The sequence below is a fragment of the Sapajus apella genome, unplaced genomic scaffold (assembly GCF_009761245.1).
Source record: "Sapajus apella isolate SASKATOON/1434 unplaced genomic scaffold, GSC_monkey_1.0 scaffold28, whole genome shotgun sequence".
NCBI classification, from domain to species: domain Eukaryota; kingdom Metazoa; phylum Chordata; class Mammalia; order Primates; family Cebidae; genus Sapajus; species Sapajus apella.
In genome coordinates, this window is record NW_022436968.1 from 7,839,779 (window position 1) to 7,862,640 (window position 22,862).

Sequence of the window (22,862 nt, forward strand, 5' to 3'; positions counted from 1 at the left end):
TACCAAGTTGTAAAAATGAAAAAACCATTTCAAATTTATGACATTTTTCCTGATCATATCCAATGATTTATTAAACATATTAAGGAAAAAATTGTGTTTTGAGATGAAATTTTGTCTAAAATAAAAAACATGTTATGTATTTTATATTATCTTATAATATTATGTTTATAGCCTATCCATATTTTTTAAGGTTGTTTTGATTTACAAATATTGTAGTATAAATTATTTTTTAGATTTTAGAAAACATAATTATACCAAATATTTTTAACTGTGTGCAACAATTTTAAAATTATGAATTATTTAAAAGGCTCTTTTGTCAAATATATATACCTATATATTAAAAAAGAAACACTCCGTACACACACATACACAAGTTGAATTTATAACACACACTCATATTCTTATGTTATGAATAAGGTAAAGGAAAAAATAAAATATTTTTAAAATGCAGGATAAAGTTTATTGGTCGACTTAACTGATTAGGAACTGATTGAAGACCAGCACACAATTAGTAGAGCTCCAAATTAAGAAGAGCCAAATCACAGAACCAATCATGATGAAGGCAGTTAATTTTTTCTGTATTCTGCTATAAAGAAAGGTTTGTTAGATTTTTTTTTTCCCTGGATACTTTGTAAGCTATAATTTAACACACACACACACACACACACACACACACACACACACACACACACTCCTAACTCCTTTGATTCTTTGAGCAGAATTTTATATTCAGATTTCCTTCAAATCACAAGTAGCTTGTTTGGCAAGTTCTAACAGAACTCAGTCAAGGTGAAAGCCAGCCAGCTTTTTACTGGTAACAATGTATTCACACAGCCTATGATCTCTCTCTCTTCAGGCTGCTTCTTCCTCTTGTCTCACAATAAGAAAGGAGTGCTGCTTTCCTGGGGTATGCTATTTGAGAAAGAAAGTAACCTAACACTAACGGCAGGCGGGGTCAGAGTGATGTAACAGGAAGCTCTGATGTTTCCCTTTTGCTGCTGATCACTTACAATCTGACAACACATAAAATCTACTCAGAACAACCTCTCTCTCTCCAGCAGAGTGTCACCTCCTGCTTTAGAGCCATCAAGCTCTGCTAACTGGATCTCATCCTGATTGCAGGATCACATTACAAAGCTTTCACTCTTCCCCACCTTGCCTGGGGTTAAATCTCTTCTGTGGAATCTCAGAAAGTAAAATTCCATCCTAAGAATATTTCACCAAGAATTTCCTTAAGAGCTGGACTGGGTAAGTGTGCTATTCAAAATAACTATATTTATTCTAAGTACTATTCTCATATAGTTTGACAATGTTTCTGTTACAGAATTTAGTAGGTAGCATTGAAATAATGTTGAAATATATTCTCATTTATTTCACATGCTTGAGAAAATACAGCATATTATCCCAACATGAATACAAAATCTATTACTACTAGATAATATTGCTTATCATGGTGTTTGAGAAAATAAATTTAGCAAGTATTAAAAATCTAAATGGATTAAAAGACATATTTCTGATCAAAGAACAGTGCCTTTAAAAATTAGCTCTACTATTAGCTAAGTTTGAATCTTGAGAGCTGGAAAACATTTTCCCCTTAGGAAGTGTCTTTAAACTTTCCGTATAATCAGCTCTAAGAAGAGGTAAAAGAATAACTACCTAAGGGGTCTCGGAGTCTCACTTACTCTGTGGCTGAACACAATGCAGAGTTTTTAAAAGTAATCACTTTGGATTTATTATATTTGCCTTTATTTGCCTTCTACCTCTATTTATACATATATCTCTAACTATTAAACTAATTTTTGTTGTTCATTGTTGCCAGATGTGCTAAATCTCTCTTATGCTAACCCCATTTCCTCTTTTTTTGGATCATGGTGTCGGGTACAAAGAAAAAAAAAACCAGAGTTTAAGAAATACAGATTTTTATAACAATTCTTAATTTTAAAATCTTTAAGAGAATACTTCCAATTGACTGGCTCCCCTCTGCAAGCTTTTGGAGGAGGGTGTGATATCAAGATGTTTGCGGATAAAGAAACGTGACAGCTTTCCCAAACAAGTATATTAGATGATTAAGTGAAGAAACTGAAGTATTTATTTAAAAAGAATTTCCAGGATATAATTTGCTGAAATGTTGAGATAAAACATCTGTTAATGCTCATTCTGGTAGTACAGACTGTCCTGAACAATTTAAGAAACTAGTGTCTGCTTAATAAAGTGTTTCTATAGATATACCACAAATTTGTTGTTGAAGAAAGTTTGATGTCAAATTTTAAATTATGTTGATAGATATAATTTCTAAGTTATATATTTTCTCACCTAAATGAAATTATACTTTTCAAGAGGTCCTGCAATGGAAGCATCCTGTACTTAATCACTCATATCTGACACATTAACAGTAGACTACAAACATCCTGAGTTAACTCCTCGGTAATTTTCAACTCAATTTTTCCACAAATTCCTCAATATAATGAAAATTTAAATTAATTCTTAGTTTTGTGATTATTTGAAAGTATCATGGCTGATTTCTCTCCCTTTTAAATCTTCAATTGTACTGAGTTTCCTGACACGTATGTAGAAATGGGAAAAGTGTTTTTAGAATGTGACTTTAGTCATTACATAAATGGGGAGGAGGGGATGGAGTAGAAACAACACATTTAGTAACCCAATGGCATGAGTTAGTAACAAAAATTAAAACAATATTTTTTATTTAAGAATATTTTTAGGAAGTAGTATATTATGATCATATTATATAATGAGCAACTTTCCAAACTTCTTTAATTTTAATTTAATTGCCAGCCCAAAACCCATTATTTTCTTGTATAATTTGATTAAATTTTTATGACTTTGGTAACAGTATGGTTTACAATCTTTATTTTCCAAAAATACTTTTGAAAAACACTAGGCGATGAACATTGAAGGTCATTAGGCAAAGGAATTATTTGAGAAAATAACTGGAAGTTTGAAATTTGAAATAAAACTTCATATGAATGTATTCAAACTGTGCTTTCTTCAATGATAAGAGAATATCAGAGTATCAATGCATGCTTTTAGCCATAAAGAAATGAATTTACTTTGCTAGATGATGTTTCCTTGTAGCGTCATAAAAATCAATGCATTGAACCTACACTCAATTCTAAATATGTAAAATGAAACATAGAATTGAATTATTATGTTAATAATGTGAGCTGAAACGTTTTTTACCTGAAATATTCTATTTCTTAAAGAGATAATACCTTTGGCTATTGTTACAAGATTTGTTTCTAACTTACATGCCAAAGCATTATACTAATATTTAAAGTATGTAGATTTTTATACTATATGAAACTATTCACTTTGAAAAATTGGAATAACAAAAGCATTTTTAAAAATAAAACTGGGTCTGCAGTTTTAAAAATTATTTTAAATGAATGGCCAAGATGTATATGCTTTTCTCACTGGTGATTCCAAACATATAATGAATTTTAAGTGAAGTCAATACCTAGCACATTTGTAAGAACATTTAAGTTCACCTGCACATATTATAATATTTTTTCATGCATAAAAGAAATAAAATTTAGTAAATTGAGAATAATATAAAGGTAAAATTATTGCCTTATTTGCTTTACAGATTAATGTGGACAAATTATTTGATAAATGCATAAAAACTAACTGAATTTCAGTTAATAGCATTATTATATATTTCTAATTAGATCATATTTGGAAACATTATAAAAATATTTTATCAATTTTATCTACATGACAAAAGTTTGATAGTAACTTTATTTTTAAAGATTGTTCTGGACCTTTATAGGTAAAATAAAATAAACTTTAGAGGATGAAAAATGTATTCACTAAACAAAATTTATTTCATATTCTACATATGACCTTGAATACAACTTTAACAAATTATTCTGGTTTTGGAGATACAATGATATGGTATCAACTTTTCAGAATATAAATATGTTCAAGAAACATTATTTAAAAACTTTTACTTTATTGCATATCTTATGCTTGGCACTGAGAGAAGCTATTAAACCATAACACAAGCTGTTTCATTGCAATGGGGTCAATGAAAGACACTCTTATGAGAGTCAAGTGTTTAACGTATCTTAGTTCTTGACTTACTCAGAATTCTGGAGGATATACTGAACACGGAAAAATGGTACACAGTTATTTAAAGCATTTCTCTGTATCTGGTTTTCAAATATATGGGTGAACTATAAACATTCACAATTTCTCAGGTATGTTCTCTTTTTCTGCCAAAGTACATGTACTATGATGGATTACAAATTATTTCAAGACATCTTCTTATGTAATATACAAAAATATTATAATGCAAATAGGTGGAAAATAAAATCTTACCAGAAATACAAAATAAACTCTACCTACTAACCAGATAGATCAGTCCTTTACGCATTTGGTCACATGGACCATGTGAATTAGATTAGGTCAATTAATCTCTGCATTTTTCTATATTTGATAACCTTAAAATCAAATTAATTTAATTTTAATAAGCTATTTTACAAAAAAGAGAAGAAATGTATTCAATTCTTAAGAACACAGGAAGGTCTTACTGCTTCAAAAATAAATAAAATAGTGTCACTGCCTGTGAACTGAGTTAGGATCTATGTTTCCTAGGTTACTAGAATTGTTATAAGGGAATAAGTGGCAAATATTTTCCCAAGACACATGTCTTCCATTTTTTTTTCAATTAGTTTGTTTACTTAAGAGACAGTATTATTCAAAACTAACACAACAAAATATTATTGTTTGCAAAAGTGTTCAAAAGAGTATATTTACTTTTGAAAGGTTAAAGAAGTTTTATTTTTATTTTTCGTGGGTTAAATTAAATGTATTATACACTTTTTACATCATTAAAAATTAAAATGACAAAAATCCCAACCCTGTTAAACATAGCATAAGCCAAAATGAATAAATAACCCCTATGGTACTGAGGTGATAGTTTTATATTTTATTAACATTGCTTAATGGAGCCCAATTTTCAGATAAATCTTATTTCCCTTAACATAGAATGTATCTTTTTGAATTAAAAAACTGTTAATATGACATAAACTTTTATATAAAACTGTAGTAGTTTTATCTCTACTCAGGCTTAGGCTGACCTAACCTCATTTACATTTCTCATAAAATCATAGTGAATTTTGAGCATATCATTTGGTATATTAAATTGCAATGATTTAGTTACATAGCAGCTAGATGGTTTACAAGTACCCATCTCCTTATAGAATAGTGACATGGAGGATCAATAGCATATTTATGAGCAAGCAGGTTTGGTTTTATTAACCACAATGAAGATAAATTTTTCTTGCATCCAACTACTGAATTCATAAATTTTACACGAGTGTTAATTTGAACCCATGTCCATTTGAACCCATTGGTCCAATCTGAGACCAATGATTATGCAGATATTTTGCATATACACCTCAATTTTGCCTTCCCTCCAAGGATAATTTGAAGGAAAAATTGAAACTTTGGTAAGTATCAGAGAGCAATAAATAACATTAAAATATAAAAACAGGGTTAAAACCATGGGAAAAGAATGTCATCAATACAAAACTGTGATTTTTATTTTGTACTTAGTAATGGAAAGTTAGTATTAGAGTAACATGTTTAATGTTTTACTAGTCAATCTGCATATGTCTTTAAAATTTTACTTTTAATGATATATTTGTTTTTGTCTTTTCTGCAGACATACCAATATACTTTATTAATTAAGACAAAAAAACTTACACACTTATTTTAGAAATTTAGATATATGTTATTTATAGAAGTGCACTCTGATGGACTTTGGATTTAGACCATCCATATATGAACCCAGAATCTACCACTTCCCCTTTCTCATCTATAAAGTGGAAGTGATAATCATACTGCTTTATAAGGTTTTATAAGTAATCCATGAATTAACACATGGAAATTGTTTAGCACTTGGCATTTAGTACATATTTAATAAATCTTCATGTTCATCATAAGTCTGTTGTGAGGCTGAGTACATAACTTGTTTCTACGAAAAATCTCATTCCAAACAACCGTCATGCATACAGATAGACAGAATACAATCTATTTATAAGACGGGAAGAGTGAACAAGTGTGATTTATAATTATAGTTTTTAGGGTGACCATCTTTTTGCCTCATATAATACATGCCAGAACCCAATAGAATTGATGTTGATAATTACTATCTCCATAGAATGGAGCACTTAAAAATACCTGCATATTAACAATTTTAAAAGGTACATTAAACAAAAATTGTGTTTATTTCTTTACACTTGAAGCTCAGTGAAACTCAAAGTTGCACAATCCTCATTGGCGAAACTGGTTTTATCCTATATCTAATATGACTCAAAATCTGAAATATTTCATTACACTTTTGTGTATTATCTATTATTAGACCTCTCAATACTGAAGTTGTGCAAAGTTGAACAGTGATATGACTCACCAAATCCAAACTGAATCTCTTCTAACACAAGAAAACAAAAGTAAATTTTTTTACCCAAATTTACTTGCTACTTTTACTACTTGTGTGAATACACTACAGTAGAGATAAATGTAGACATCTGTCAAAAAAAATTGGTTTTGATTATTATAGCAGCTGCATAATATCAAAATAAGAACATTGAGAAGGAGCCAATAAATTCAATTTTTAGGTTTCCAAGTTGTTGACTATTTTGTTTTGGGAAAAAAAAAAAAAAAAAGGTACTTATTATAGGAACTTATTACTGCCACCTAATGGAAGACATTTATATTTTCTTGTTTTTCAAAAATACGAAGAAAGAGTGCCTATACAATAGGATGACAGAAAACATTTAGGTTTTGGCTTAACATAATTCATTTTAAGAATTTATTGTTGAATATTTAATAAATTAAGACACATTGAAAAGGTAATGAAACAAAACAAATTTTTTCCATAAATAAACAACATTTTGCATATAGTTGCATTAGTTTCAAAGGGACCTCTTTTTTGATAGCTATGATAGGAATTCTTCAACTCTCAGTTTAAAAACCCATGTTTCAGGTAATTCACATTGACAGTTACTCTTACAAGATAAGGTAAATTATACGTTTTAAGCCACCTCAGATACTTTTATAGATCAGAGAGTAAGGGATAGCATTCAAAAGACAGACATGGACATCAGAAACAAATGACCTATAAAAGTTTTCCCAGCAAACAGAGGCTATGACTTGCAGGGCTCTAGGAAAAACTATGCAGTAAGCACAATTTGCAGTTGGTAATTTTCCATCTCTCTTTTGGTATCCCTCTTCTTCTGCTAAGTTTTCTCATTTAGCCTGTCTCATGTTCACTTTTTTCCAAATCATATGCGCAGTCACTGCATTCTCGTCTCAGGTGTTCAAGAGTAGCATGTTTTCCTGCATGCCAAAATTGCTCTTTCTCTAAACAAATTAAAATCTGGTAATACTGCAGTATATTTCATTTGGAAGAAGAAAGCAGGCTGATTTATTATTATTATTATTATTATTATTATTGTTTTGAGATGGAATCTAGCTCTGTCACCCAGGCTGGAGTGCAGTGGTGCGATGTTAGCTCACTGCAACCACTGCCTCCTGGGTTCAAGCGATTCTCCTGCTTCAGCCTCCTGAGCAGCTGGGATTACAGGCATGCACCACCACACCCAACTCATTTTTGTATTTTTAGTAGAGATGAGGTTTCACCGTGTTGATCAGACTGGTCCCAAACTCCTGACCTCATGATCCACCAGCCTCAGCCCCCCAAAATGCTGGGATTACAGGTGTGAGTCACCATGTCCAGCCCAGTCTTGTTTTTTATTCCAGAGTTTATTCCTGTAAAACATTTACATTTTAACTAATGTGACTATACATTTATTTATGTCAGGGGACACTAGGATTAAACAATATGGTCCATCGTTTAAGAAGTACTTCTGAGGTGCTTAGCCCTATGCTAGGTGTCAAAGGTAAACAAGACCGATCTCCTGCTCTGGACAACATCACCACTGGTTCTATGCTATGTTAGGACAATGCCAATCAAAATGTGAACTCTTCATCCATACCGCTGGCTGCCACTCTTTTTCATCTTGTCACAAGATCAAGGCTCAATATCTTAACGAGAGTGTTTTCTAAATTGACAAAGCCTGATAAATCAGGTCTTTTAATGTCTGATAAATCATATAAATCAAATACATATGATAAACTGTATATATTTATTATTGTAGCAAACCTTCAGTTATTGATGAAACATCAAATAGGCTGAAATAAAAATCCAAACAGATGCACCATGTTCACAATTTTATGTTTTCTTTGGTTAAGATATTCTAAAATGTCTCCCTTTCAATTGCTTTTAATATAATTTTTACCTTTCCTACTTTAACTAAAATTATTTTCTTGTGTCTAATTCCATTGCAAATATCTTGGTTAAAGAAAGTGATATTTGTAAGAATAAAGCATTGAAGAATATTTGTCTTCATTAATTTGAATAGGAAGGCCTTCAAATGAAACATGAGCAAATATTAAGGTCTGGAAAAACCTGGCATAAGTGAAATTTATATAATGATTTTCCTAAATATTGTTTAATTTTTAAATTAATTGAATTTCTCACAATAGCTAACTTCCTTAATTATGCACTTTCCAAAAGGATTTCCTGTTCTGTGTTCCATGTTATTAGCGTGAAAGTCTTTCTGATCATAAAATTAATATATGTTTATATTTAATGAACCAAATTCCAGTCTGCTTCCTTCAAAATAAATACACACCAAAATTAACAAAGAGTTTATATTTGAGTTTTGATATAACACAAGTGTTCTTCAAAAACATCCAATAAATGTGTAATTTTTCATACTAATCCTGAAAGCTAAGTTTGTTCAGCAAGTTCTCAACTATCCTGACTCCAATACCATAAAAGACTGCATATGCTCCAAACCTTAAATGTGACATGTGGCTTCCTGGGACATGCGGCTTCCTAAGCTAGAGGCCTGAATAAGTTAAATAAATTTAGCTAATGGATTCCTAACTTAGAAAAGGAAGACTCCATCTCAGTGTTTCATTAAATCTATGGTGTAGGTCTTGAAATGGCATGTGCTTTTTTAAAAGAAATAAAAGATGTTAGATGTTTGCACTCTTACAGCATTCTACCCCTAATTACTCAAAATAGTTTAGACTTCAAGGCTTGCCCTACATTTTGGTGTACATTTTCTTTACAGAAATAATCGTATGATGTTATCATTTTGAAGAGGAAACAATCTTTCTAACAGAAATGGTTTTTTTCATCTGGACATCTTAGTTCAACCTAATATGTATATGGACATCAGTTATTACAGTATATTTGTTCCAGTTTAACAACCATTTAAAATGAAATGAAATTTTTGATAAGGAACAAAGATCATTGTGCAACATAGAATTTTATCAGTTTAAGATTATAATAGTTATCAAAGGGGGTATTTATTTGAATAATTTCTACGTTTTATCATTTGTCTTTTTCTCTACCATGCATTCCATAAGCATCACATTAGTATGTGAATATGAAAAGAATGATAATCTTCCTTATGGCCCTATAGATCTTGTATTCTAGGTTTAAATTTCTCTTCTTCCATTTATCAAGTCCTTCACCCCTAGACAAGTTTACTTATTGCTTGTACTTCTGATTTCAATGGGCACAAATTTAAAGAAAGGCACATTTTCTAAAGGAGAATTAAGAAATTACCTGTAGGTTTCTTTCAACTAGCATAAAATGTTCTTCTCCCAGATATTCATATAGTTAAGTCACTCACCACCCTGCAATCTTGCTCCAATGTGAACTCTTCTAAAGAGCCTACACTGATAATTATTTATAATCAACCTACAACTATACCACCACAGCCCTCTTTTCTTCTTCATCTATTTTAGTTTGTCCTTTTTCCTCTAACACTAATCACCTTGCAACAATCTACTATAAATTACATATTTGCTGTTTTGTTTTGGGTTTTTTTAGTATTTAAAAAAACACTAAATTTGAAACAGTCTTGCTCTGTTGCCCAGGCTGGAGTGCAGTGACATGATCTTGGCTCACTACAACCTCTGCCTCCCGGGTTCAAGTGATTCTCCTACCTCAGCCTCCCCAGTAGCTGGAATTACAGGCTTGCATGACCACACCCACCTAATTTTTGTATTTTTAGTAGAAACAGGGTTTCTCCACGTTGGCCAGGCTGGTCTCAAACTCCTGGCATCAAGTGATCCACTCACCTTGGTCTCCCAAAGTGCTGTGATTTCAGGTGTGAGCCACCGTGGCCAGGCTTGCTGTTTTTATTTTCCATCCATCCCACTAACATGTAGCCTCCGGTGCAAGGATTTCTGCTTGATTTTCATTTAACTAATATATATGAAGCACCTAGATAAGTGCCTGTATATTAGGTTCCCCAAAACTGTTTACTAAATATTTAAATGAATACATGAATGAATGTTTATTTATACTAGAGCCTAATTCACAGAAAACTGGGTATTGGCTTCATGTGACTTTGTGTGAAGTATACAAGAGACACTAGAGCAGAAATTCTGAAGGTGTTAAAATCACTATATATTTCCAAAAAGAAAATATTCAAAATTTAATTTAATCTTTAAATTTTTAGTTCAACCTCATATATATTCCTTCACTGACTTTGAAAGGAAAAAAGTCAGTAAAGATGTTTCCTGTAGTATACTTAGCGTTCAGAGTTTACTAAATTCCAAGGAATGACCTTTCAAATTAGGATAAATGAGAAGATTGCTCAGTATTTTAACATAAAATGTTGAAGCCTTTCCCCAAATGGCCACACAATGGCTAAAACTGGCAGAATTTCTTGTTGAAACTGTCTGACTTGCTAACTTCTGCCTCCCAACGAAAGCCTTATTCCATTACTTATTGCCTTTCAGGATAATAGCACTAAAGAGCCTATATAGGAAAAAAAGAAAAAAAAAAAAAAACACTTAACAGTGAAATTAAAGGAAAGCAAATTAATCTTTTATAAAAAATATATGTAATAGAATACATATTCTGTTTAATTGCCAAAAAGTTTTACGTCTGTTTGGTAAACAATAAGTTACATGTTTGTTAGTGTGTAATTTATTAAGCTTTTTAGTGTTGAGTGTAAATAAAGATAATTTTTAAAATAATGCCAACTGCAATGACCTTACATTATTGTATGATCACAGAAGTTTTCTAAACTTAAAGCTAAAGGACTATTTTGTAAATTAAATAAATCATAATTTGTTTGAAAGCCTCATTATGGATTTTCACACAAGTTATCTTCTGAATGGATACAACTTATATAAAATACACCTTTTATTTTCCAATTTAGGTTCACCACTTGTTTGAGATTCAGTGTTAACTTATTGTTTTCTTTTAAAACAGAATACTAATTATTCATTTACCTAGAAATACCACTATTAAGGTTTTCTTTTTTCTGAGTTCAGATATGTATGCCATTCAGTGAAACAATAATTTTACTTTGAGAAAAATACTAATTGTCAACATATATACATAGTATTCAGGTAAAATATCTATATCAAATATGTCAAAGTTGTAATTTTACTATTCTTCAACATATTCTCTGATCACACCACTGACTGGATTTTAAAACATAAGTAACACACTGATCTGGATTAAATAACTCTCTGTCCTAGATGAACTATTATTCAAAACATTTTTTAAAATTGTCAAATGGCTTCTTTTTACCACCATCCTTCCCTGTCTCTTTCTTACCTATTATCCCTAAACTTTCTGACTTTATTTGATGTAGTGATTATCAAATAGCATATGATAAAGTTATTATTACAAAACATAAAGATAAACATGCCCTTTAAAAAGCCATATTTTGTTTTTAAAATTAGTCAGTTTGCTTCTGGTAATTTTATATATGGCAAGATAACTCAGTATTCTACAACACAGTTTCTTTATCCTAAGGAGCTTAAAATAGAAAAAAAAATAATAATTAAATAAGGCTGTCTTTAAAAAGACAAAAGAGTAGAAATTTCTCATCTGAACAAGCTTGACGAAATAATGTAAAAGACACTTAAAATAAACTTCACATAAATAAAAGCCTTGAAAGAAATCTGAGTTTCTATACTTTGCCCTTAAAATTTGAGTGCAACGATGACTAATTTTTCACAGTAAGGAGACACTTCACACTTTCTCAAGCTAGTACCAGTCCCTACAATGACAAATGGTTACTCCCAGTATTCCTGTTTAGAAAAAGGCTGTGCCAAAATATTTGTTCACTCTCATCTAGATTCAGTGGTGACATCAAATATTCTTGAGAGCCTTTTCTAACAAAATACTATTTGTAGTTTGAAGTAAGTTTATTTTGAAGTCTGAATAATTGTTTGATCCTAAATTGGATGTAAAAACATTCTCTATAAATTTTAAATAGTTTTACCAATTATTACAATTGCTCTTTATTGCAGAGTGGATTTTAGGGTATGTATAAAATTCAAATCTTCTTTAGTAGTTTTTTTTTTTTTTTTTTTTTTTTTTAGCTCTCTATATGTTGGATTGTCTTGACTGTGTTAAGCATGTCTATTCCAGAGATTGATAGTAACACCAGCGATATAACTGGAGATTCTACAGCATGAAATATAAGCTTAAATCAATTTTGTAATTCATGTTGTTTACAAGCAAATAAGACTCTGACAAGTCCTGTTTTAATTAATTCCTATTGCTAACTAGTTCCTCACTTCAGATGTTTCTAAAGTAGATGTGCTCTCCATGTTTATATGTATCTCAGTTTACAATTCTGTTTTTAAAATCGAATTTAACATTTTTAAATGTTACACATCCTTAACTTTGCTCTCTTTGAGTAAATCCAGAGCAATGCATTTTGTTTCAGTGTGGCAGTGTGAAGGCTTGGGAGATTCACCCAAAAGTTGATGAAATTAGAAATGGAAGGAGCAAGATTACAGAGTGAAAAGCCAACCAGATCACAGTATATCCAGAAAAATTATCATCTGTAGAACAGAAAGATATGACTGTAAGAACAAAATTAATTTAGTAATTATTGCTTACCATGTTAAAAGACCAGAGAGAGGTTTGAAATTTGAAAGTAAAAGAAACCAGAAAAAGAAAAGGGGAGCAATGAATAAAGACAGGAAAAGAAAGAAAAGACAAAAGGAGAGCCTGTAAAAGAAGATATTCGTCCAATAAGCCATTTTATTTGCTAGAAAAGTTAGATTATAAAAATCCAGTGCTGAATCTCATAAATTAAGATGAGATGCTTTGGATAAACAGCCGTAGACAATGGACACTTGAATGGGTACCATTTTTAGTTGGTATGCAAATATCTTCCAGATGCTTGGTCTAAAATTTTGGTTGGTAAATGTTTATCTGCCTTTTTGATTGGAACATGGTAAGTGTTAAGACTCAGTGTTATGACTTTTGATAAGAGCTGAAAAGTATTTACTTAAAAAATTATAAAAAGTAAATACTTCCTCCTGGGTGGTAATTACTGCCTTGTGTTTAAGAATTTAACCCAATTGGTCAAGATAATTATTCTGCTTTTAAGTGGAGGGGTCATAAAATCTGACTCAGTCTCTCAGGACCTCAACAAGTTGGGCTACATTGATCGTTTGAAGCACATTTGAAGCAGCAGTGCTGTTTGGTAAAGTGAAAATCCCTCAGCTTATTCTGAACCCACTATATTAGTCTGGGATCTCTCAACAAGCAGATGAAGATGATGCTTAAACGATGCATATGTGTTCTGAGACAGTGTTCTCTTTTCTGTACTCTGGATGTTGTGTGAATAAGGTATAATAACACAATAGAGTCAAACTTATGATAACAAAATAAGACAGTAAATAGAATACACGTTTAAATCAAAATTGTGTTTATAAGTTACTAAACAATAACTATAAATGTATATTGAACTAACCATGAATAGCAATAAGTATGTAATACTTTCCATTATAATTCTGGGCTGAGAATGATTTGTTCTGTGACTTGGTGGCACATTTTTTCTGTCTGAATCATTTTAACTTAAAAGTTAGGAGCTTGCTAACAATCCAAATTACAAATTTGTAGATCCCTTTCACCTTCCTCTGATTCAGGGGTAAATACACACACACACACACACACACACACACACACGCACACACACCTCTCGATTCAAGGGTTAGTCATGACTGCTATTCCAAAAATCCTTTATGTATATATATATGTAGGAATATAACTTGAAATCAAATAGAATTTATACATTTAAAGCACATAATAAACTTTCAAGTAGGATCAGTACAGTATAAGGCAGTTCCATCTTCTACCCAGATCCCTTGATCTTTCTCTAATAAATTGCATTTCATATATTTTGATCCATAGATTCATGCCAAATACATCATTCTATAGGAGGAAATCATACTCTGCATACTTTTCTACAAAAACATTTTATAATGAAAAAAATGTCTTATATGTAGAATGTTATGTATAGCACACTGATATAGTTTGGCTGTTTGTCCCGTTCAAATCTCATACGAAGGTTGAATGTTGAAATGTGATTCCCAGTGTTGGAGGTGGGGCCTGGGGGAAGGAGATTGGATCATGGGGACTGCTTCCTCATGAATGACCTAGAACCATCCCCTTGGCGATAAGTGAGCTCTCCCTTAGTAAGTTCACACAAAGTCTGTTTGTTTAAAATTAGAGTATGGAAACTTTCTGCTCCCTCTCTTGTTCCCTCTCTCATCAAGAGAGATGTCAGTTCCTCTTCTTTTTTGTCATGATTGTAGACTTCCTGAGGCTCTGCCAGAAAGATGCTGGAGGCATGCTTAATACAGCCTGCAGAACCATGAGTCCACTAAACCTCTATCCTTTATAAATTATCCAGCCTCAGGTATTTCTTTATACCCAAACAAGAAAGGTATATCATATATACATATACTATTTAAATAAATCAACTCCTATACGCCTAGACCCAAGATTTTCCATCATGTTCTTCTCTGATTGACTCATATGGACATCCTCAGAAGTAAACCATTACCCTAAGCTTGTACTAATCATTTCTTTGTTTTACTTTATGACTTTACCACATATGGTCTCTGGGCAAACTATTACTTTATTTTTCTGTTTTCATTTATACTTTAAGGAAAGTGGAATTATCTTGAATCTATTCTTTGAAGACTTGCTTCTTCCATTCAGCATTATGTTCTTGAGATAAATCATTGTTAATGGGTATAACTGTGGTTCTTTCCTTTCACCATTACAGTGTTCCATTGTATGAATATAACACAATGTATTTATCCTTTCTCCTGCTGAGGGACATCTGGATTGCTTCCATAGTTTTGCTACTACAAACAATGAAGCTATGAACATTTTGTTAACATATCTCCTTGTACATATATATCCATGTTTTTTTTTAAAGGATTTATGAGTGGGATTTCAGGATCCTAGCAATTCAAAGTGCTTATGCCAATTTATACTTCCACCAACAGTGTATGCGGTTTCCATTGCATCATATCTTTTTCTAATACTGTGTATTATTGTCAAACTTTTTAATTTTTGCTAGTCTGCTGAGTGTAAGGTAGTATCTCATTGTGATTTTAATTTGCATTTTCCTTATAATGAGTCACAGTGAATTTGTAAGCTAAATGAATTAAAATTTTCCCCTGAAACATTTGTTTCTGATTGAATGGCAGTGACTTAATGTTGCAGGGTTATAGTTAAGTCACTTTTTGCTCATAACTATTTAAGAGAAGGATTAACTATCTCTCTTTGGTTGGTGGTACAGGGAAAGGAAAACATATGTTTTATTGCTTTTAAAATGTTATGAATAACATTTCTCATTATGAACAAGAACACAGATAAAAAATGTCTTGAATCATGGCCCTAACTTTCTATTTATCTTTATTCAAAAATTACATCAAATATCTATCAAAATCTCCTTTGAAATCTAAAGAGAGGAGGAAAATGAATAATTGCATTCAGGGGTATATATATATGTTCTATTTTTAAAAATTGACGGCACATTTACAATAATTTAGAAGCTCACAAATCTCCTGAGAGTGATTTGAAGTTTGTGTTTTTTCACATAATTCCTCATTTTTGCATTCACTTGATTGCCTTTATAGCCAATAGCTGAATATAACCAGTGTATTTCTTCAAGGTTCTGATTTTCTCATCATATATATATACTTAGGTTTATATATTTTTTCTTCAGCTAAGTTGTTATACTTCACCATGGCAGCATTATATCAAGAAAGTCTAGGTATTATCCCTATTCGCTGTATTTCTTTTCTGTGTTTTCCCAGTTTCGTTGATTAAGATTCTATTCTCCAATAACTTCAGCCAATTTTGCTACTTAAACAAAATTAGCTCTTTGTTTTGAGTTTTCTCTAGGTATTTTTATCATTTACATTGGGGCTTGATAATGGTTTCTTTGTGTCCTTTCTTCTTGAATATTAATCTATTTTTAGTACATAATTTGATACTACAGATAACTGGTATTTTTAAGAAGAAAGACTAAGTACATGTTAACATATACATTGTAGCTGTATTAATATATGCAACATACTTATTAACCAAAATCAACTCATCAATAAATTTCTGATAGCCAGAAGTGACTGTTTACATGTCCCTAACCCTAAAAAGCTGGAAACATTCTTTCATAGCATTTTAGGCTAGGGTGAAAAAAGTACCATGCAGGAAAAAAAAAAGAAAAAACAATGCTTCTCAGTTATTTCTACTTCTAGTGGTATTTTCTAGCAAGTTGGGAAAATACTCAAAATAAACATCAACTTTGAACCTGCTGAATTCCATATGTATGCCAAGAAAGGCTGAGACTAACAAGAACTTTTATTTTTTCCAAAATAGCTTTCAGAAAATTCAGATTCTAAATATAGTCAGGTGTCGCGTAAAGATCAGATATGTTCTAAGAAATGCGTCATTAAGCAAGGTTGTCATTGCTTGAACATTACAGAGTATACTTACAGAAACCTAGGTGGGATAGCATACTACACACCTAGGCTGCATGGTGAAGCCTATTGCTAGTAGACTGCAAATCTCTACAGCATGTACTGTACTAAATACTGTAGGCAGCTATAACACACTGGTAAGTATTTGTGTATTTAAACACATTGAAACATAGAAAGTACAGTAAAAATACAGTATTAAAATCTTATGGTACCGCAGTCATATATGTGGACTATCTTTGACTGAAACATCTTTCTGTAGTGTATGACTGTATATGCAGGCTTTTTTGCTAAAGTGAAAATATACGTCTGATTAATATGACCACATCATGATTCTAATTATTACATGTATTAGGCAATTTTTAGTGATATAAACATATGAATGTGTAAAAATTTACAAGGTAATTTTTCAAAATAATTAGAAGTGGTTTTTTTGTTTACAAAATATTCTATTGCAGAGATTACTTTTAATAAGCTTTCTAAGTACTTCTGAGGGTTTACATAAACATCTCTATTGACTTTAAAAATTATTGGCGATAACTCAGATTATTGTTAGGTATAGTAGAAAATTGATGCTGCATAAGTTCAAGGTCACTAAAAGCTTTTCAAATGGCAATATGAGTTAATTGAGATAAATAATTCACAAAATGTAATGCTGACATTTTTCAAGTTCTTAAAATTCAAAAGCGTGTAAACACAAAGCAAGGTAAACTAGCTATATCTTGCTTTCAACACTAGTTTGAGCCTGAAAGAACATATGTAAACTACATTTATGTAACTTCACTCTTTGACAGGCAACGAATTTAACTTATTAGTAACATCCTGTGTTTATGTAGAATTAAAACTTACTACTGACAAGATCTGGCCTCTGGTTCCCTCTTTGATTAAGTCCTTGCTTTCTCTTTGCCGTCATTCACGCACTATAACCATATTGATTTTCTTTCTGTACTAAATCAGAAAATTCAGCTAAGTTATTCCTGCCTCAGAACCATTGACTCAGTCATCCTTTCTTCTAGAAATGACCATTCTCCCGAACATTCCATGGTGTGCTCCCTTACTTCGGGTCACTGCTTTTCAGAGATGCTTTTTATGACTATTCTATCTAGTATACCACGATCATACATTTCTCCATGTCTTGACATAGCCTGTTTTATTTTCCTTCATAGCATTGATCAACATTGGAGATTTTTAAATTTATTTGTTTGTCTGTTTTATCCTTATAATATAAGCTCCATGAGAGCAGTGACTGCCATATTCCCAGCTCCTAGACCAGAGCTATGCATACATATATTACACATCTTCCTAAGGCTAAAACCTTAAACAACAGGCACTATCTGCCTCCATGTTTGTGCCCCTTGAAGTTCCCAATCTTAGGACATATGATGCCAAGAACAAAGTTACTCATTACTTTCAGGTTAGCATGGTGACAACCTGAATATAGTTGACATGTCTCCTCTCAACTTTCCTTTCAAAGGTATCATTAGAAATATATATGTTTATGATTTTAACAAATAAACACACTAGTATTTAACTTTAAATTCTGAGAAATCTCCCTATCCACTAATACTATCACCAAATTCACAGAAATGTTCTCTTGTCATCTAGGGTCCTACGATGATACACCAACCACTTGTGCTACCACCTGTCAAAACTTTGGATGGCCCTACTTTCAGGTATTGCCTATATTACAAAAGAACTTTCATGAGCTACTGAAAGTAACATGTTGCATTTTCAGTAAAGCTGAGGAGAAGATCATGTTAACAATAGTAAGAAATATTTCATAGAAAGATGTATAGTTAACTTTAGAATAAAAGAAAATCTTAAAAGCCAACCCAACAAAATACTGATAAAGATGGAATTATGAATATTTGTCAAACTTAAAAATGATTTCCTTGGACCTTGGCAGTGGACTTAGTCACCATATTGTTGTTCCCTTGGCCAGACTACTGGGAGTGTTAAATTAATTTGAATGTGTCCTATTAAATTGATAAATATTAGTTATTTTGTGAAATTAGCCACAGTCATGATATATTATATGCATATATGTACACCATATAAAACATACTATAACCGTAATTATATGCATATATACCAAAATATATGTTTAACATTATAAAATAATAGGGCAAAATCGCTCATTTGAACTAAATTCCTTTTCTCTATAGAGTTCTTTATTTTCTATTCATATTGTCACTATTACATTCACATGAATGGATGTCAAACTTTCTCATACTTGGAGCATAAGATAACACCTTATTTATAAACAAAGGAAAACCTTTAAATGACTCTAAATATTATTGGAACTCCCTGGCAACATTGGGAGTTTCATTTTCAATCCTGGGCATTAACTACAGGCTTTGGGGGCACTGGTGTTTCAGAGGGGTTTGTCTTGTTATTTATGTTTGCCATTATAGTACCATGGCAAATAAAATATTAATTATGCAATTACACCACATCCCCCCTTTTCCTATGAAATTAATGTTCTGTCTAACTTGTTTTTAGAGTGCAAAAGTTTAGCAATTCAATAATGTATTATCCCAATAAATGATAATAACATAAATTAAAGCTAAAGGCTACTAAATTATTTTCTCTTAAATTCAAAGCTGGGTGACATCATTCTTCTTTCTGTACTTAAGCTGTGATTTTTAAATTCCCAGTTCATACTGCTGTACCCAAAAATAGACCCCCTATAATTGTTCTTTCTCCCACAGCATGTCTTTGGGAACTCATCATTGTTGTTCTGTCCTTTCATGTGTCAGCTTCCTTTGCACATTACATTTCACATGACTCACTGTTCCTTAGAGAAGGTTTGAATGCTCAAAATGCCTGCTTATATCTGACAGCTGGATTTGTCTTCCTGATATTTTTTATGTGAGGTAATGCCAGATCAATTTTCAAAAGGTTCAAGTTTTGCTTAATAAAAATATATAAGAAAGAGAGCTCAATAGGAGAAAATTCACTTACTAGGAAAGAACGGGATTTGGCCTGCCACTATCTGTGTGTACCAGTCATGTCTTCATGTGAACATTGAGAGGAATACACTATATTTTTTCCAAGTCTGTTTTCAACTTATAAATTATAACATATATTTGAGAGTTTGAAGGAGATAAATTGGAAATAGCTTAAAATGAAAGGTCCAAGTTTAAAAGTGCACTGTTTTCATTAGCCTAGTCTCATAGGACTTGCAGAGCATTGGAAAGATTTACTGTGAAAAGTCAATGGCTGCCTTTTTAGTTCTTTTTCTTTGTAAGAGTACAGTTTAAGGTATAAATTACCTTCAATTCCAGTAGGAAAGAGGTAGAAAAAATTAATCTTTATGGCGATTAAAAATATAAATGAGAACTATGATTGCAGTTTGCCGTCATATTAGTTTGAATTATGTATGTTTCCATTTTAACATAATGAAAGGAGTACAGAATGGAGACTGAGGAGGGAGAGCTCCCAGTCTTAGCTCATCTACCACTGCTGTGGAATATGAAGCATATCACAGAACCCTCCCGAACTCCTAATTTCTGTCTCTCAAATAAGAAGATTTTTCTACAAGATTTCTCAGGTCCATTCCAACTCTGAGATTCTGAAATAGCTGCCTGCAACTCTCTGGCCTAAAGATAAGAGCTAGAAATAAAACATCATCTGAAGTTCTTCGTAACCAACTATGTGATCTGTAATAGTTCAATTCCTGTAACTACAGGTTTTTTTTTCACATGGTTTTATTTATATAATAATTCAGCTGACTGAAACTTGACAGGTGGGTAAGAAGTGAGGCAGAAAAAGTATAAGGGGAAATGTCTCTGACTAGACAGAATTTTGGTAACAAAAGCATCTATTTCTAGTTATCAGTAAAGTTTAGTAATCTTGTGGAAAGTCCTTTCAGATTCCAAAATAGTAAATATATTAACTTATTAATTTTTAATCATTTAATAGGTTAGTTTTTGCATTTGAATTTTAATCCAGCTGAAACTGAAGCAATATCTACTATATTATTTAAACTCAATAAATATATTTATAAATTACATGAAATACTCCAGAAAAGTTACGCTTTTAGTGTTTTAAAATGTGCTTCATAAATCAATTTTACAAATGATCATCTTATTATCTGTTTGAAATTTTATACCATACTGTCTTATTGCTCGTAGTTCAAATTAGGTATACTACCCTGTGTATGAGAGACACAATTAATGACTTGTAGGCGATAATTAAAGATTCAAAAGATTCACTTTTGTAACAGAATGTTTACAAAATACCTATTCTCATTTTGCTGTAGAATGAGCAGTGTTCCCAATTAAAGTAATTCAAATTCAATCAAATGAGGTCAGCATATCTTGCCATTTATGTTAGCTTACATGTACCACAGCACAATGAAGCAGGGACCTAAATGTGGCACTTGCTTAAATAAGTAAGTATGGGTAATGGTACTTGATCATGTGTCTTGAGGGTCTCATCTTCAGTGCCATGAAAGCCTACCAGTATTCCTTCATCATTAAAAGGTTTCCTTATTATTATTCTTCCTGTAAAATGGTGGAAATCTTCATGAAATGCTTGCAATGTCCTTGTTAATTTGCCTTTAATCAGACTCTTCTTTAGTGCATAAAGTTGTTCTGCTTTGCATTGATCCCTGAAATAGCCCTGGTAAAAAAATTCCACTCACACGGATAGTAGACTTCATTGAAGATTTCTGCGATAGAAGATATGGGAAGATATTGCACATACTACCAGTGCAAACAACATCAAATCAAATTGTAGAAATGACCATTTTTACATGTCACTTATTTCTTCCAATAATTGATTCTGGCCTCTCTCTATCTTTTTTACTTCAGTCTGCCTTTACCCCATTCTTTCTTTTTGTCACTCAATTTTCCAGATTCCGTTGCAGGAGTAAAATTAACACATTTTTCAAATTTGATTCACGGAGAGGAGACTTCTTCCCCTGATATCTGAACACCTGATAACATTTATGACCAAGAGTCTTCTCTTCTCTAAGTAGATTTTTCATGCATTTTATCAGAAAGAACAGTCCCTCTCATAAGAGGAATTATGATGCCAGTGTTATAATTATTTAATATGTAAGTAGGTAAACATAAACTGTCATTGAAATTTAGTAGAAAGCATATTATATGCAGTGACGATAATACCTTCATGAAATTCTTTAGTTATCATCTATTCTTTTCAAATTTGTTTTACATTAAATTAGGATGAATGCCTTATTTGTCTTTTTTACCACATTACCCAGGATAATGATTCTCAAATGTAACAACATTTTCATTTGTGGTAGAATTGAATTTCATCTTTCACTATGTGCTACACTTTTCCCTAGACCAAGGATCTAAGAAATGAGTTATCCATACCCTTACCACAAAGGCAGAAACAGCTTGTTTTACAGAAATCAGTTTCCTGATCCTCAAACTGTATTTGACCTCCTTCCAAAAACTGATCCACCACAGAAAATTTCGAAATTACAAGCTTCCAGCTAGTTATGTTTTTCCGCTTCTCTTTTCACAATCTTCCTTTCCCCTTTTCCCTACCTCTCCCTCCCCACCACAAAAACACACAAGTGTTGTATCACCCCTTCTGAATCTTATTACAGAGCGTTTTTGTAAGGTGTAACAATCTCTTAGGCCACAAACGAAGGGACAGGGATGGTGGATATATAATGTTTGCCAAGCGTCCTTTCAAAAGGACATGTGAGCTTCCCCTTCTTCATCTCATTAAGGAATATAGGGCAAATAAAATTTTACTTGTGTTTAAGATGAATTATGAATCAAATTATATATCAAAATCTATAATAATGCATTTTGATCTTGAGTGTAAACTTTAAAACCAGACTGCCTGATTCAACTCTTGAATTAACCACTGTTTAAATACTTGGTAAAGTTAATAAACTGACTGCACTTCAGGTCCCTCCTAGGTAAAACTGGGTTAATCATAGTACCTACCTTACATGATTCTTATAATGTGATCGTAAAGTCTGGAAAATCAAACACTACTTTTGAAAAGCATTA

At 31.8% G+C, this 22,862-nt stretch overlaps 1 protein-coding gene across 2 annotated transcripts in view; it reads left to right on the plus strand.

The window, feature by feature from the left end:
• The first annotated feature begins 833 nt into the window (after window positions 1-833).
• Window positions 834-22,862, plus strand: part of CALCRL (calcitonin receptor like receptor) — a 106,382-nt gene continuing 84,353 nt past the window's right edge. The window contains exons 1-2 of one of the 2 annotated variants that reach the window (XM_032292717.1): window positions 968-1,248; window positions 18,469-18,536. The gene's annotated coding sequence lies outside the window, so the exon portion shown is untranslated. Of the gene's footprint in view, window positions 1,249-18,468; window positions 18,537-22,862 lie in introns of both variants that reach the window. The other variant, XM_032292718.1, reaches the window with a different exon arrangement.